The sequence below is a fragment of the Gossypium hirsutum genome, chromosome D08 (genome assembly GCF_007990345.1).
Source record: "Gossypium hirsutum isolate 1008001.06 chromosome D08, Gossypium_hirsutum_v2.1, whole genome shotgun sequence".
In the NCBI taxonomy this organism is placed as follows: domain Eukaryota; kingdom Viridiplantae; phylum Streptophyta; class Magnoliopsida; order Malvales; family Malvaceae; genus Gossypium; species Gossypium hirsutum.
In genome coordinates, this window is record NC_053444.1 from 36,445,550 (window position 1) to 36,464,568 (window position 19,019).

The 19,019-nt window shown below is 36.1% G+C and overlaps 1 pseudogene; it reads right to left on the reverse strand.

The window, feature by feature from the left end:
- LOC107917752 (tripeptidyl-peptidase 2-like) overlaps window positions 1-18,174 on the reverse strand; it is a 31,602-nt pseudogene extending 13,428 nt beyond the window's left edge.
- Window positions 18,175-19,019: the final 845 nt, after the last annotated feature.

Consider the following 19,019-nt stretch of genomic DNA (forward strand, 5'->3'; position numbering starts at 1 on the left):
ATAATCAATATGGACTTCATTGAAGGTCTACCTGCATCCAATCGGAAGATTGTCATCTTGGTAGTGGTTGATCAACTGACCAAATACGGTCATTTCCTAGTTTGAGTCATCCATTCACTACTAGAGACGTGGCCCAAGAATTTCTGACACAAATTTACAAGTTGCATGGCATGCCTGATTCTATAATATCAGACGGACAGAATTTTCGTTAGCAGTTTTTGGCAGGAGTTATTTAGGAAATCGGGTACTAAACTGTTGTTATCAACAGCCTATCACCCGCAAACGGATGGATAGACTGAAATCCTTAACCGTTGTTTGGAGAACTATTTGAGGTGCATGACTGGAGAAATGCCTGCACACTGGTTCACGTGGCTGCCTCTCGCAGAGTGGTGGTACAACTCTTCCTATCATTCCGCGATTCAACTCACACCATATAAGGCCTTGTATGGACAGCCTCCACCCACACACATGCCTTATTTGGCGGGTGCTTCCCTTGTGGATGTCGTGGATCGTAGTTTACAAGCTAGGGAAGCCGCTCGAAAACTACTACAATTTTGTCTCAAGAAGGCTCAATCTCGCATGAAGCATATGGCAGATAAGCACCGATCGGAAAGGAGTTTTCAGGTGAGTGACATGGTTTACTTACGCCTGCAACCATATAGACAACAGACAATTCGGAAGGTTATCAACCAGAAGTTGTCCCCAAAATACTATGGCCCTTTCCCTGTGATTAAGAGAGTGGGGGAAGTGGCTTATACTTTACAACTCCCGCCACACTCCCAGATTCACCTTACATTTCATGTTTCTCAACTGAAAAAGCATGTGGGAACGAGTCCAACCCAAGCTCACTTGCCATTGGTGGATGATCATGGGGCTTTACCTAAAGAACCAGTCCGAATTATCGACAGGAGGATAGTTAAGAAAGGCAGTCAGGCAGTAACGGAAGTTTTAGTGGAGTGGGCCAACTCATTTCCGGAGGATGCGACATGAGAAGCTTTCACAGTGATACAAGCTAAATTTCCAAATTTTCAACCTTGAGGACAAGGCTGTTTTCGAGGAAGGAAATACTGTTGCGAGCTGAAATGTTAGCAGAGGAATTTTCTAAGCTAAGTCAAAACGGGGAGTTTAAGATTAAGTGATACGGAGCGTTTAGTTATAACAGATTTTTGTCCACGTCATTTCTTTCATTGTAATTTCTTTAAAACTTGCATGTTTTGCATGGGGAGCATCATTCAAGGAATTATTCAACAGATTTCTCTCTTTTGCTCTCTTCTTCGACCTCTCTCTCTCTTTTCTCTATTCGTTTTCTCTCCCGTATCGGAGTCTCACATGTACACTGTTTTTCCGCACCAAGAAAAGGTCTTCATTTCTCGAAACATGATCATCTTTAGATAGAAGCCTTTACAGAAGCATATGGGGCAGGTTCTCTGGATGATAGGTGGCCTACATCTGGGTATTGATATTGGAGGAGCAAGAAACAAAGTGTGGTTGCTAGATTAAGTGCAGAGGCAAAATATAGAACCATGACTCATGGAGTTTGTGAGCTTCTGTGGTTACAAAGATTATTGAAGGAACTAAAATTATCATAAGAAAGCAAATTATCTTTGTATTGTGACAATAAAGTGGCCATCAATATTTCTCATAATTTAGTTTAACATGATCGAACAAAACACATTGAAATTGATTGAGACTTTGTCAAAGAACAATTAACTACTGGAGCTTTAAAACTAATCCATGTGAAATCTATCAATCAATTAGCATACGTCTTCACTAAAGGACTAAACAACAAAATTTATCATAATTTGTTCTGCAAGTTGGGCATATGTAATATCTATGCACCAACTTGAGGGGGAGTGTTGACTAATTGTACAGTAGTATTTTAGGGATTATTTTGATAGTTGATAATTAAAGATTGTAAATTATTTAGTTGCCTTTTTCTTCCTTTTTGTGTGCGTATAAAAGTATTGTAATCCTCTACAAGGGAGATATGAGAAAAACCTAAAATTTCTTTATCAAAACTTCTTTTTCCACTGCTAATTTTGTTTCTAACACTCATAAACCTTTTCCAAACAACCATGGAAGATGACAATAACTAAAGATAGAATATAACCATTAGACTTTGGAAATAGTTTATGGGATTGGTTAAGGTCAATGACAATTTAAATTTATTTTCATAATTAGAGCTCTTGATATTTTTTCTTTTTGTTGTAAACAATATCAATTTCAATCCCTATTTTTCAGGAATTATTATGTAAATTTGTTCTAGGATTCCATGTATATATTCAATAAACTTGTAACTTTTTTATTAAGATTCTGAATACAAATCTTTTTTATTAAGAAATGATCTTGACTTGCCCATAGCCCTTTGGAAAGGGACTCACACTTGTACTAAACATCCTTTATATTCTCTCCTATCCTACCAAAATTTTTCCCAATCATAAAGTTTTTTTGAGTACGCTCCATTTAGTTCTCATCCTTAAAAACTTGTTTGTAGCATTAGGAAACAAGTGGGAGGAGGCCATGAAAGTAGAAATGAAGGCACTTGAGAAGAATAAAATGGGAGATGGTAGAATTACCTAAGGGAACAAAGCTAGTAGGATGTAGATGGGTATTTACAATTAAATATAGATCTAATGGGTCCATTAAGAGATTCAAGGCAAGATTAGTGGTGGAGTATACACAAACATATGGCATTGACTACATGGAGATGTTTGCTCCTGTATAAAGAATGAACATGATAAAGGCGTTGTCTTTAGCGGCAATGTTTAGATAGAGTACAACAATTTGATGTTAAAAATGTGTTTTTCTATGATGATCTTGAAAAAGAAATTTATATGGAGGTTCCATGGGGTTTCAATCTATAAGTTGGAAAGTATGTAAACTGAAAGGCTCTTTATAAACTTAAATAGTCTCTAAGAGTGTGGTTGGGTAGATTTGCAAAAGTAATGAAGGAGTTAAGCTACAAGTAGAGCCAAGGAGATCTACATGATTTATCAAGCATTCTGGCTCTAGAAAATTAACAATCTTATTAGTCTATGTTGATGACATTATTGTTTCAAGAGATGATGAAACTGGAAAGAAAGAATTGTAGGAGTGTTTGCTCAAAGAATTTGACATTTGAAGTACTTCTTGGGTATTAAGGTAGCACATTTTGAACAAGAAATATTCATTTCACAACAAAAATACATTTATGATCTGCTCTAGGAGATGGGTAACTATGGAGCAAGCCAATGACAACTCCAATTGAATTTAATCATGGTTTATGTTGGGAAATTGATGTCTTTCCCACACTAGACCCAATATTGCCTTTGTTGTAAGTGTTGTCAGTCAATTTATGCATTATCATAAGGAAAGTCAGTAGAAAGCTGCAAAAGGAATATTACAATATGTCAAGGGAACAATTGACTGATGAATATTGTTCAAATGGGATGGAGATCTAACATAGGAAGCCTATACGGATGCTAACTATGCAGGTTCATCTATAGACAGCAGATCAACATTTGGGTATTGTAATTTATTGAGTGGAAACTTGGTGACATGGAGAAGCAAAAAGCAAAATGTAATAACAAGGTCTGGCACAGAATCTGAGCTTAGAAACATGGCTCTGGGAGTTTGTAAGCTATTGTGCCTGAAGATTATTCTTGATGACATAAAAATATAGCGGAAGAAACCTATGAAGTTATATTGTGATAACAAATCAGCAATAAGTAGTGCTCACAACCCAATGCAACATGATAAAACAAAGCATATTGAGGTGGATAGACATTTTATTAAAGAAAAATTGGATAGCGGACTGATTTGCACTCCTTTTGTCTCATCTAAGAATTACTTGGCAAATATGCTCACAAAAGGTCTACCAAGCAATGTGTTTCAAGAACTTGTCGGCAAATTGGGAATGGAAGACATCCAATTACCAACTGGAGGGGGAGTGTCAGAGTAGATAATTTTGTGGGAATATTTTATGGGATTGGTTAAGGTCAATGGAAATTTAAAATTATTTCTGTAGTTAGAGCCCCTGCTATTTTGTCTTTTTGTTGTAAACTGAATCAATTTAATCCCTATTTTTCAAGGATTCTTATGCTAATTAATTCTAGGATTCCATGTATATATTCAAATAGACTTGTAACATTTTGATTAAGATGTTGAATACAATTCTTTTTTATTTTTCGCAATGACAATAACTAAAGATAGTGTCACCAACTTAAAACAATTTGAGGTACATCTATTAGTATGCCCCTCTCTAATATCAAAATGCCAAATCCTTTCATAATTTATAAGCAGCATTACTAAGTGCTTCAAATATAAGAGCTATTTTTAACATAAATATCAAAACAAATGCATAATATACCTTTTCCTCCATATTCCTTTCCAGAAATAGAACTAATTGCTTCATTTTTTCCAAGTATTGTACATTGTCATGCCTGAATCATGATAGGTCACAGTAAGTGAAAGTAAACTAGGATTGAAGTGCCTTACTAGAAAAGATTGATAGAATGAATTTTCTTGTTTTACAACTATCCTACGAGAAAACATATTTCCTTAACCTCAATAAACAAGAGAATTATGGATCTTAAGAAAGGAGAACTCTAAGATACAAGATAAGTCATGCTATTCAGGAACTTCTTTAATTAGATAAAACAACAACAAAGGACCTGTGGATGAGTTGTAGTTTGGGGATAGGGAGGAGAGAATCCCACCGGCATCCAAAATTTCTCATTCAGATAGCAAAAGTAAGCCTAGAAAACATGGAATGTTTAGTAAAAAGCTTATTTGGGTGTACCTTAAATACAGTTGCAGAGTGTATTCGCCCTTTATAAGTTTTGAAGATTTTGGATAACAATCACCCATTGCATAGACACGCTATAATTGATGAGAGTGAAGCAATTTTGGTAAGTCAGCAGAATTGTGGCACAAAAATAAAGTAGATGCTCATTAAAAATCAATTTATGGTAGAATTCGTATTTTGATCAATGTCTAAAGCACTACACATGTAAAATATGGGTTCTACTTCACATGAAATAAAGCATAATTGTTTTAGTTCAAAGCTAATTCACCAGAACCAGTCTTTTTTATATGGATTATTTCCTAAGTGATTAAAGTAGCAAGAAAAATGTACCTTGTTTGTGTCAGAAATCATGAAAAATTGGGACTCAAATTTAGTGTCATATATACGATTGTTGAGCAACGGAATATGAGGTTTCACTTCTGCTCCATCTTCCAACTTAAACTTGTAGCTATAGAAGCAAAAAGAAAAGGAAGACACATATAAGCATTAAAACAAATTATTCCATATATAAGACTTATAAGCAGCTGAAAACAAACACACGTTAATGTTAATGCTAGTATTTGTTTCCCTGATGGTAATTTGTCACGATTGGATGGAAGAGTACAAAGTTTTGCCTCAATAGGTCGGTAGGGAACTCTTATCTGCATATTTATTTAAAGAATCAGAATTAGAAGAAAGATGACTTACTAAATATGAGCAAGCACATCAGCGGGAAAAAGTCACAAGTAACCTAAAGAAAAGAGAAATCATACATGGCCCACATTAGACTATAATAGCCTGCTTTACCTTGTTTAAAACAGCAGTAGGGGCAAGTTTTTCTAATGCCAATAGTGCTTCAGCCTCAATTCTGATGGGTGCTTCACTTCCATCAAGGACTACTTCAGTTCTGTTTACTCCAATTCCATGAAAGACAATCTAAATGATTTATAATCCACATGTCAGGTTACTAAATGCAAGAAAGAGTTCTAATTAGACTTAAAAACAGTATTCCCAATCTGTTTCATTGAGTAACCACAATCCAAAGAACACGCAACCGGAAATATATAACAAATAAGGTAGAATACACATTCTTGGCCCATGCTATACTGCTTTTCTCAATCTAGTACCTAGCGAATAAAACTTCTCAGTCAGGAACTTGTCTTTCATAAGTCAAATTACCACCATAAGCTAATTCTGCTACGACTTATGATTTGGCACGTTTGATAAATCAAAAAAGGCCAGCTGTCAAGTAAAGCCTAATCACCTATCATGTAAAACACCATGTCATTTGTGAGTCTTATGCCACTGCAGCCATTAACAGTCATGGTCTGAGACAGATCAACCCAGCTTGCCCCATACTGGCCAATCAGCTGTCAGCCCCTCCACTGGCTCTCTTCCCCATTCTCTCTCTCTAATACCCTCTCTCTCTTTATTTTTCTTATTTTCCTCTTTTGAATTCCAAAAAAAAAAAAAAATCCAAAAAGATTCTGAAATTTAAAAATTTGTATTTCAAAATTGCATCATGGATTTTTTTTTGCCACATATAAAGACTTTATTGTGCTTTTTACTAGATCTGTCCATCGTCTATTGGTGTTAGTCAAAAACATGTAGTGGAAGTGAAGTTCACTTACTTAATTGTGAATTTTTTATTCACTAGGTATCAAACTTAAAAGAAAAAAAAGATACACTATACAAGGCATATGTGTATTTAACCCTAACAAATACATGCTTGGTAACGTTACCAAAAGTCAAAGATAAACACAAAACTTATTAAAGATAAAATCTCCTTGACATAGGCATACCCTCGGGATGGGAAGAGAGGCTAGCAGAAGAAACAGAAAATCAATAAAATTGAAAAACAAAAGCAGATCATCCATGTGTCATTTCAACAAAATTGTTGGAATTTCGATACTAAGAAAGAAAGAATTGCAGAGAAGAAACAAGAAATTCAGCAACAAAATTGTCTGCTAAGGTTTTTATTGTTTTGCACTCATATATTTTGACCAATGTAACAAGGGTATTTATAACAAAAAAAACTTCTAAATATGGAAAGAAATAACAAAAAAATTTTATACTAATAAATGTTAAATATATTGTACTAATAAATACTAAATCTTCTAAAAAGAAAAAATATTTTGTTTAACTTAACTTGTAAGCAATCTCTTTAAATTCTGTTCATATTTCTAGTTCACCAAAGTTGAAGTGTTCGCCAACTTTGCATGAACGGTCATCTCGCAACACTCCTCCTTGACCTTCATGTTGCTAACACCAATTTTATCCCTCAACTCTTCAAACCTAGACCTTCCAAGTGGTTTGGTCAGGACGTCTGCAAGTTGATCCTCAATACTGCAATGGACCAGAGTCACTTCTTTACTCTGTTCGACTTCTCTCAAAAAGTAATACTTGATTTTAAATTGCTTTGTCTTTCCATGAAATGTTAGGTTTTTTGCAATTACTATGATAAATTGGTTGTCGCAAAAAATTTGAGTTGCTTCAACCTGCACATGATTCAAATCAAATAAAATTGTTCTCAACCAAATTGCTTGATTAACTGCTGCTGCTGCAGCTACATACTCAGCCTTGGTTGTGGATTGAGCAACTGTTGATTGCTTCTTAGAACTCTAAGAGAGTACCCCAGATCCTAGTGAGAAGAAATATCCGAAGATACTTTGCATATCATCCACTGATCTAGCCCAGTCACTATCAATGTACCCAATAAGTTATAAGGAGTTCGCCATTGTCGTGTTCAACATTGTGAACCAAACACCAAAATCAATTGTTCCTTTGACGTATCTCAACACCCTCTTCGCCGCTTTGAAATGAGAAGTACCTCAGCAGTGCATAAATCTTGACAAGAAGTCAACTACGAACATAATATCTAGTCGTGTTGTTGTTAAGTACAACAAACAACCTACAAGACTTCGATAGTTCTTTTCATCAACTTTATGAAAGTTTTCACTACTATAGAGTTTTTCTCCAAGTGAATAGGCGTGCTGATTGGTTTACACTTGGCCATGCAGAACCTCTTCAAAATCTTCAATACAAAACCCAGTTGACTTATGAAAATTCCTTCTTCAACTTGTCGAACTACCATCCCAATGAAATATCTCATTTCCCTAAGATCTGACATTTCAAACATGTTCTTCATTTGTTGTTTAAACTCCTTTACGAAGACTTCGCTGCTTCCAATCGCAAGTAGATCATCTACATATAGCGAAACAATTAGCGAAGTGAGTTCGTCAGTTTTCTTCACATATAAGGTAAGCTCACTAAGACCCTTTTCAAATCCTAAGCTCGCGAAGTGCTCATCTATCCTTGCGTACCAAGCTTGTAGAGCTTGTTTCAAACCATATAAGGCTTTTTTAAGCCTATATACCTTTTCCTCTTTTCCTTTAACTGCGAACCCAAGAGGTTGCTTTACATAGATTTTTTCTTGCAAATAGTCATTCAGAAATGCTGATTTAACATCCAGCTGATGAATTTTCCAACCCATCTGTGCTGCTAAGGCCAATAATAATCTGATTGTGTCCAGCCTTGCTATTGGTGCAAAAGTCACCCAGTAATCAATGTCATACTGTTGACTGAAACCTTTCACAACCAACCTCGCCTTCAGCTTGTTAAACGAACCATCAACATTTAATATGATTTTGAACACTCACTTGACGCCAATGACCTTTTTGTGCAATGGTTTGTCAATGAGCTCCAAAGTTTGGTTCTTATGAATCATGCTCATTTCCTCTCGCATGGCTTCTTTCCACCCTTCTATAGTTTTAGCCTCTTTAAAGCTCATAGGTTCAAATAGTGCTATGTCAGCTTCTGATAGATCTCATCAATGGATCACGTGCCTCTTACTGGAGTGTCGTTGAAGTCTACTTCAATTAGCTCATCGCTAGACTGTGACCTCAGCTCACCATCATCATAGTGGTTTTGCGAACATAGTTCGACCAACCTTTGCTCAGCCTTAGTAGCATCCCAATTCCATGTTTTACTTTCATCGAACACATCCTTGCTCGCCAAAATTTTCTTGGAGGAAGGATCATAAATTTTATAACCCTTCATATTGTTTCTATCTAGGAAAGATACCTGACTACGACTTCCTTTCTAACTTGCTCCTTTTCACCTGTGGAACATGAACAAAACAGACATTCAAAAACTTTAAAGTGAGAAACAAAAGGTTTGTTTCCAAACCAAATTTCGAATGGAGTTTTTCCTTCTACAACCTTGGTTGGTAATCTGTTCAGCAAATAGATTGATGTGTTCACTGCCTCAACCCAAAATTCTTTTGACAGCTTTCTTTTCAAACAATAGACACCTCGCCATGTCCATTACTGTCCTGTTCTTTCTCTCGCACACTCCATTCTGTTGTGGAGTGTAGTTGCTTGTGAGCTGGTGATGGATTCTTGCTTCTTCATAATACCTTTGGAATTTATCTGAAGAGTACTCAATTCCATTATCAGACCTAACTTTCTTCAGTTTGCAATCTGTCTGGTTTTCAACCTGTACTTTAAACTTTCAAAACACATCAGCTACATTAGATTTCTATTTCAAAAAATGTACCCAACAAAACCTGGTATAGTTGTCAATGAACAAGACAAAATATCTACATCCATTCAATGAGGGTGTTTTCATGGGTTTGCACACGTTAGAGTGCACCAACTGTAGCTTTTCTTAAGCTCGTCAAGCTTTGTTCGCTGGGAATGGTAACCTCACTTGCTTTCCAAGTTGACAAGCTTCGCACTTGCCACTTTGCTTCTCTACACTTATTGTTTCTTTAACTAAACCTGCTTCACACATTCGACTAGTAGACTCATAGTTCACATGTCCCAGTCTTTTGTGCCAAAGGTTCGCATCATCAACCATACTGGTATAGGCCCTTGAGTTCGCCAAATTCCAATCAAACATAAAAATTTTATGTTTCATTAAAACTGTTACAACTTCATGTCCCAATAAATCAAATATTATGCAGCCATAATGAATGTAGTTTTTCTCAAGCAGTTGACCAATGGTAAGAAGATTCTGATCTATCACAGGTACAAAGAGAACATCAAAAATTACTTTAGTACCTAATGACGAATTAATCACAACTTCGCCCTTACCCTTAGCTTTTAAGAGTTCACCATTATCAATCCTCACTTTAAGATCGCAACTCCGGTCAATCTTCCAGAAGATGCTTTCATTTGAGGTCATATGGTTGGTGCATCCACTATCGATCAACCAACCTCTCACGACTTTTTCCTTTGATATAGAACTTGTGGCTGCGAACACTTGCTCCTCCTAAATGCGATCTTCCTCAAATGCCTGAGCCTGCACATTTTGTTGAGGGGTTCACCCTTTGTTCTTGCATACCTTCTCTGTGTGGCCTAACTGCTTGCATGATCATATTTGGTTTGTACCAGCAATATTTCTTAGGGTGAGTGTTTTTCTTACAATGCGAGCATAGTGAATATTTCTTCTTTTCACCATCTTGCATTGACTTTTCCTTCCTCTCTGACCAACATTTCTTTCCCTTATGTTTCTAAGGGTTCACATCTTTAACACTCGGGGCTCGTAAAACTTCTTCTGCGTGCTCCTTATGCCTTGATGCTCTTCTTTGTTCTTGAGCATATAGGGCATTTATCAATTTTGAAAGAGAGATCGCCGAAAGATCCCTTGAGTCTTCGAGTTAGGAAATCTTTGATTCATAATTCTCAAGAAGTGTTGTTATGACCTTTTCAATAACCCTACTATCAACGAACTCTTCCCCAAGAATCCTGATGTTATTTACAACCACCATAATCCTATCAGTGTACTGCTTCATTGTTTCAGCCTCCATCTTCAAATTCTTAAAATCTCTTCTGAGATTAATAAGTTGTCATCTAGTCTTATCAAAACCTTGAAACTCTTCCTTTAGCTTATCCCAAGCTTTTTTTGGAGTCTCACATCACAAGCCATAATACATGTAAATATGACATCCGAGACGTCATTCTGTATACAATACATTGACTTGTATTTTTTAGCTCGCTTGTCACTATGATGTTTAATTTGAGCGACTGTAGCGTTGTCCCTCAATGGTGCTAGCTCGACATTAGTATTTACAACCTCCCACAAGTCATAAGCTTGTAGGTAGGTCTTCATCTGGACAACCCATATATTATAGTTTTCTCCATTGAAAACAAATGGTGGTGAGAAACTTGCGGAAGCCATGTATAACTCAGAAAGAACAGTAATGGCCTGTAAGAAGACAGCTCTAATACCAATTGTTGGAATTTTATACTAAGAAAGAATTGCAGAGAAAAAACGAGAAATTTAGCAACAAAATTGTCTGGTAAGGTTTTTTATTGTTTTTCACTCATATATTTTGAACAATGTAACAGGGGTATTTTTATACTAATAACAAAAAAACTCCTAAATATGGAAAGAAATAATAAAGATTTTTTAAACTAATAAATACTAAATCTTCTAGAAAGAAAATATATTTTGTTTAACTTGACTTGCAAGCAATCTCTTTAAATCTTGTTCACATTTTTAGTTCACCAAAGTTGAAGTGTTTGCCAACTTTGCATGAACGGTCACCTTGCCACAAAAAATGTTTTAGAGCAACAAATATTCACTAAACAAGAAATTAAAGCAGCATTGATAAAAAAAATTAATCAAAGAAGTATATCATGGCTGGAAAATTATAAATTGAATAAAGTTTCCAAATATTATGACAGAAATTAACCTCAAAATCTACAATGGTTGTCTCATGACTTCCCATGCCACTTGACCAGAACTGAGCTATTGCTAGTTCCATTGTTTGACCACCTACGACACTAAAGGCGAAACTTTTGGCTGTGGGGGATGAAAATGTTATGACTCTCTCCAACTTGATAGGCCTTCTTAGTGGACAAATCTGCATGTTACACACATCAAGCAAGGCTTAGGTCAATTCTAGTATTGGTTCTCACTGCATGCTATACCTGGATGGTGTCGATAAAAAATCGTCTCGTAGTATCAAACCCAGATGTCCGTATTGTTGCCTCAACCCAACTAGCACCAAGTGGCACCTCTATATACCTTCGTTCTATGTGGCCTATTTAAACAAGACCATCACAAAAGGTGAATCAAATCATGGAAAAATCATAACATTGAAAGATTCTAGAATGCACAAAGGGTGCAGAAAACATAAATGAGATTGCATTCTGTGCCAAACAGACCTGGAAGGAATGACATTCTTGAGAATGAAACTAGTGGTGGCCGATTCATTACAGCCTTTGGCTTTGTTATAGTAATCGGGATTCTGAAAAGAGGACCACGCCATGGGGCTTTGCAGTCAATTCCATAGACTTCATAATAATGAAGACCATCACGAAGATTCATAGGATCAACAATTATGCTGAAAAGGTGAGAAAATAATTCCCATATCAAACACATAATCTTCTAGGATCACAAGCTTAATTTGGAAAATATAGAAAGTTCGATTCAACTACTTTACAAGTGAAAAAAAGGTTGGAAATGATAAATTTTAGTAAATAGAGGTTAACATAAAAGAGAGAAAATAAAATAAGAAAAAGGAATTTATAACCAAAAAGCATAATTATTAAATTAAGCACTTTCGTATGAATATTGCAGCAGTGTTAACTAACTTGAAGGGGCGCCCATTATGTGTAAGGAGAAGATACTCAGGAACTCTCAAAACTGCATTATCGCTAGAATGTAGCTCAATACACTCCTCAAAGGGAACCAATTCGTCTAATTTACTTGCACCTTCGTGAAACTTTGGTTCAATTTGCACTGCCCACTATTTAACATAAAACTTTAGCAGTTGTAAAACTCATGGATAAGCTGAAAACATGAAGTGAAAGGGGAAAATATTTAAAACTTTCTTTATTTTGAATCTAAATGAACAGTGTGGGAAGTAATATATATTACTTTTCGAAAATGAAATCTTGATTGAATTTCATGCAAGTAATCTTATAAGTTAGTAATAAATGGAAAGCAAAGAACTAAAAAAATATACCGTTTTAAACAGTTACGAGGAAAATAGCCATGAAAATAGTAATCTTCAAAACAGTTTCTTTATTTTGAATCTGAAATGAACAGTGTGTGAGGAAAGTAATATATATATTACTTTATGAAAATGAACACTAGATAGAATTTCATGCAAGTAATCTCATAAGTTGGTAATAAATCCACTTGATAGAATTTCTCGCAAGAAATCTCATAAGTTAGTAATAAATGAAAAGCAAAGAACCCAAAAAAATACTGTTTTAATGAATTAAAATTTATAAGTAATAAAAGTGCACCTCAGTAGAATGTTGGCAAGCGGTAGACTCTCTTAGGTAGATACCTCGTGATGTAGGTGCTGCAAGTGAAATAGATTCAGTTAAGTTTCAATGCCTAATGTGGTAATCAATGAAAAGCATATAGATTTTTTTAAATGAAGGATAGGACGCTGGGTCAGCAACCCATGATACAATCCCTGACCTAACCAACCCGTGGTTGATCTGTGAAGAACAATACGGTCTGACCGGTGCTGAAATTTTTTCCAGCCAACCCAATCCATAGTACTCAGGCTAGGTTGGCTCTCAGATTTACCCAACCCAAGTTGCACCCCTAGAACCATGTAGATATTATCTTCTTCTTCTTTTTTTTTTCTTTTTCTTTTTTTAATTTGTTTTATAAATGGCTTGAGGCTTTCCATTAATCTTCAATAAACATACACAAGTTTGTTGGGCATAAGTTAATACTACCAAACACTTGGAAAACTGGATGGTACTTGTCTGCCTATCAATCTAAACTTGATTTTCTAGATCAATTGACCTTTATTTGATACCAAACACACTGAATAGTATTTTTCTGCATATCAACCTAAACTTACTTGATTTTCCAGATTGATTGATCTTAATTTGATACCAAACACACGGAAAATCTTGAGACTTCTGTATATATTCATATGCTCTGCCAGACATAAGGGTCAAGATGAGATTCAAATATGAAATAAATATAAAAAAGAAGCCAAGGATAGGGGCAGATTTCTTACTTGTCAACTTGCATAAGCCCTTGTCCAGTGGTTAGTTTATCTTCTGGCAAACCACCTACAGGAATAGATGTATTCTCAAGAGCTTTCCTTACACTGTATGGGCTTACAGTAATTCCCTCTGCCTGCAGGCAACATTAAATTATCTGCCTTTAGATGCACACAGAATAGCACCAACATGTGAAGACAAAATGAGAGGGGAAAGGAACAATCAAAAACTAAAAAATTTTGAAAAATTCATAGGAAGACCTTCATGGCACTAATAAGCAATGCAATTCCCCCACAAGCAGATGGAGAGGCCATTGATGTTCCATTCATGAGCATTCTCCCTTGGAGAGTCCAAGTAGGAACAGGGGCAACAGCCCCTCCAGGAGCGCTTATACAGACTCCAAGGTCTCCATCAGCTGTAGGTCCTCGGCTGGACCTGCATCCATTGTGACCAATCTTTCAATGAGTTGGATGCAAACAAGGACAATGATCTACAAGTGGAAGGCTGGTAGCCTGGTACATCATGTTTCAAGGCCAAACACTGAAAATTAGAACTTACCAAGTGTACTCAAGCCCTTCAGCTGGAGGTTCAACTACAGAATGAGCACCAGCAGCCATTGCAGGAGAGACATAAGCACCGACTCCTATGATGCTTGAAGAGGTACCACCCGGAGCACCAACAGTGCTCAATGCTGGTCCACTATTACCAGCACTACTCACAAATATCAGGCGGTGTTCATTCACCACCTAAATTAAACCCAAAGTTGACACTCTTAGCATATTAGAGATATGAAAATTAAGGAGGCAACCTACATAATAGATTTATGCCTATAGGGAAAGGTCCAGAATTGTTACTTCATTAACAAGATCGACAAAGCGTCCATAGTCTGGTAATAATGTAGGTTCTCCATAGCTCATGTTGATCAGATCACATTTATGCTGTCAAAGGAAAAGGAGGTAGAAAAGCCATATGGTTATATTATGAAAATGCAACATATTGAAGTCCAAAGATATGATACACTGACATACAAAATGACAACCTGGTATCATTTGCAGTACCTGAGACAACCTGCTAGTTACCCATTGACACTAAATGCATAAATACATCAAAAAGATAAATGCATCTGTTCTGAGTTTATAATGAACATGATCTGGATATGTGTAAGAAGGTGATATTTACGCAAGCACACGAGATGATAAATACCTAAGGATGACAGCAACACAGAAGTTAATAATCATCGGAGAAAAAATGCACATTGACCCACCTCCACAGCAGCTATTAGTGCCCGTGTCAAGCCAGTTCCTGTCTCCATCGAACCCAAACGCGAGTCTCCAATTTTACATGAAATTAACTGTGCTCCAGGTGCAACACCATTTAACAAGGGCTCCTGTCAGCCATGATGCAAATCAGAGACAAATTTTATTCCAACTTCAAAAAGGAAAATGCCACAAACTGATTAATTAAGCTTAAATAGCAATACCTGTGGGTGGAAAGCAGCAGCAATACCAGCAACATGAGTACCATGAGGAGAGCTATCTGTAACAATACTTACACTCATCATACACATTAACAACAAATGTACAAGCATCTAATTTGCTAAAAATGCCATATTTTCGTTCAATCCTGCAAGGATTCGGCAGAGTTAGCTAACAATTCCAGGACATTTGTTACATAAACTCAGAGCAGAAAATCAATGACGAAAATTACTGCTATGAGAAGTTCTTAACAATACGAAACAATATTCAAATAGAATGTCACATGTCAAACATCCAAAACCAAATTTACTGTGGTACTGCATTAATAATAACATTCTTCCGTCATTAATAAACCATTTTGTTGCCTTTGTATATATGTCCAAGAAAGATTAGTTAACAGGGTGATAATATAAATGCCAAACATGCAGACCTGTAATTAGTTAAGGGCACAAAATCAGCCAGTTTCCCAGATTTAGTATCATCCTCAAGACTCTGTGTATCAAGAGCAACCCTCCATACTTCTCCATCATGCCATACAACAGCATCTATAACAGGTCCTTTGTCATCATAGGTCTAACACATGAACAAGTAGAAAGCTTAGAGTAATAAAAACTTAGATTAAAAAAGGTAATTCGATAAAATCCTTAGCACTTACATCAGCCTGATTTCTTAAGATGTCTATTCTATTCTGGAGATCACCGCGAACCCTTTTCAATTTTGGATCCTCCACTTTCGTATGTTTCTATAAATGAACATATAACATATTATACACAGAAATATCAATAAAATGAATGCTGCACAAGTATGATCTTATCAGACTAGCAGCAGCTAGAATGCTATCAGTAACACAGAAACCATAAAAAAGCGTGGGGCTTTTCTGTTTGTCCCAATAGAATTTTCTTTATCATGGAAAAAACGTCATATTTTGAAGCATATGCATAAGGAAAGCACTAAGCACATTAAACGGAGGCTAAAATGCATGGCACTTGTCACCAAAAAGAATGACAAGAGTATACAAGCGTGTAATCTTTTTGTTGTTAGCTAAAGGAACAGTAGTATACACACAACACGGTCAGACTGCAACGCATAAATAAAATTGAAGAACAAGTTTTACTTTCACATAATGGATGCACAAATAAATGCAAAAGATATATTAATAATTAACAATTATACTATGTTTATTAAAGAAATTTTACTGTGAAAATCTATGCCTATGATCATACAATAAAAGGTCACCAAATAGAATTTTCAACAACCTGCTCGAACTTGTCAAGATGCATTACAGCCTTTGCAATCTCCTCCTGGGTTTTTTCATCCCATTTTTTCTTCCTTTCTTTCTGCATTGTTAATAATAAAGTGAATGACCATAAAATAGTTAGCCTTCGGTTCATTTAACAGGGGCCAATATCAAAAGTTGAAATTTCTTAATGGATTAAACAGAAAATATTTCTTACCTTTAGACGTGAAGTTAAAGAGTCTGTAAAGAGCTCATAAACCAATTTATAGCCTACATGCCACTCGCCAGAAGGGTTTTTCCATGAAGAACTGACAACCAGTGAAGCCCCTATAATTTATTTTTTAACAAAATATAGAAGATGGGATTAGAAAATAGAAGTCAACTCAGAATTAAAATAGATGCTGATGCTGATGGTTCTACATGGAAAATATAGGAGGGCCAAAAAAGAACAACACAGAACATTATCAAGAAGTTAAATACTATTCCCCATACATTTGAAGATTCATACATTTTCTTAACAAAGTGAAAGTTACAGAAAGAACGGAAATGTCCAAGAACTACACGAAAATGGAGACAATTAATCAGTCGAAACCATATTACAGAAATAGCCAATTACTTATCATTTAATGCAGGTAAACTTTTAGCTACCAGTTCAAGGCAACATCGAAGAAGCCTTGAGGAACAAGAAAAAACCCCACAATGTTTCTACCATTTAAGGCAAGGAACTTAGGAATTCGAAATCCTATGACCATGAAAAATGAAAAATAAAAAGAAGCGCAATAATACAACCAGAAGCCCCGCGAATCCGACCGTCTCCATCAGCCTTCACCACTTTTGAGGTATCAACATCTCCACTCCCAGTACTAAAAAAATAAATAAACAAATACTTCTCAAGTAACTTGAGAAAATAATAAAAAATGAAAAGAACCAATTTAGCGGTCAGATAGTGTGGCAGGCTAAGGAGTAAGTACCAGTCAATAACATCTAAGATCTTTGGCTTCCCATCTGAAGTTAGTTGCAAACCAGCGGCAGCCGGATCAACACCAGAATCTTTGAAAAAAAAAGTTTAATTAAATGAAAAAATTTCAAAATATTGCTCCCCCCCCCCATTTAAATAACAATGTCAAAAAAGTACCAAAGATCGCGATGAGGGCACCGCGACCGTCGTAAAAAGGATGAGCTTCAATGAAGCGATCGGCGCCAATCTCCTTCTTCGGCATCAGAGAGGCTAAGAATGTGGAATGATTAAGTTTAAATTTGCGAAAACGCCCATTCTCTTCACCCCCGCCACCAACATCAGCACAAGTATTATCAGTAGTCACTATTGAAGAACAAGGCATGGCTCTACATATACCACCGCGACTCCCGCTTCGGCTTCGATGATAATTCCCCTCCTTTTTGGTTCTTCCCTTGAAATTATTATTATATTTAAGCTTTCTTCTGGGTGCAATGATTAGTAGAGAAGGGAAAGTGTGAAATGGTGGAGCTAATAATGTCACCGGGGGTTTGGCCCAGGTCAGAACATTAAATATCGAGGTTTGCATTCTAAGTTTACAGGTGTTTCATGGGACTGGGGATGAGAGGGTGTTTTGGGAATTGCGGTGGGTGTTGCGGCGGAGGAAAGGCGTTATGGAATAGCGCGCCTCCTGTATAGGGGGATAAGGTTAGTTTGTATTTGTAGGTGGGCTTTGATGATTGGATGTGGTTTGGGTGGCGCGGGAGCTGAGATGTAATTAAGTTACCTATTTTGTCCTTCTATTCTAAAGTAAACGACATCTAACTCTAAATTTCCAGTGCATGTGAAAATGATCGTTAGATTCAATAGGTTGCCAATTGACATCCTTACTATCGTGAGTTTGAGAATATTTAAATACATCATATAAGTGATAAAAGTTTGAATCATTGGTATATTTGGTTGATAATGCTTTTATCACCTTATTTATCTCAAGTATATATAGATTGTTTACTTGTTGGTAATGGTAAAAGGTGATCATTGGACGATAAAAAGTCTATAGTTAATTTATTTCTTTAGCGCAACTTGATCTCATTTTCTAGCTTTTATAGCTTATATGTAGCTAATATGTGGGATTCATGGTATTAATCGAGTGTATAGTTCTATTCATTTTGAGGCGAACTTTAATGTGCTTTTTTACTCGCCTTTGAGCGATTTACTTACTACTTTTTGTAGGCAAAGTGATTGAGGAGTGAATTCACTTATTTGTACACATGTAAGTTGCAACATATTTCAAGGAGATTAGGCTTAAATGATTTATTGTATATTAGAGAGTATAGTAGAGTCGTTTCTAAGCAAGGCTCATTTACGCAAGTTAAGTTTGAATTGCATTAAATTTTGGTCTTTTGTTCTTCCATTATCTTTGCCTTTATTAGTTGGTGTTCTAAAGTTTGTGCCCACACAACTTACCACATCTCACTACCCAACTCGAATTTTCCATCAAAATCAGAGCATCCTATCTAAAGATTTGCATTTGGTAGTTGTGTAATGGCAGGAATGAAGGAAGTTCAACACGAGACTTGCTATGCTCAAAAGCTTGTTT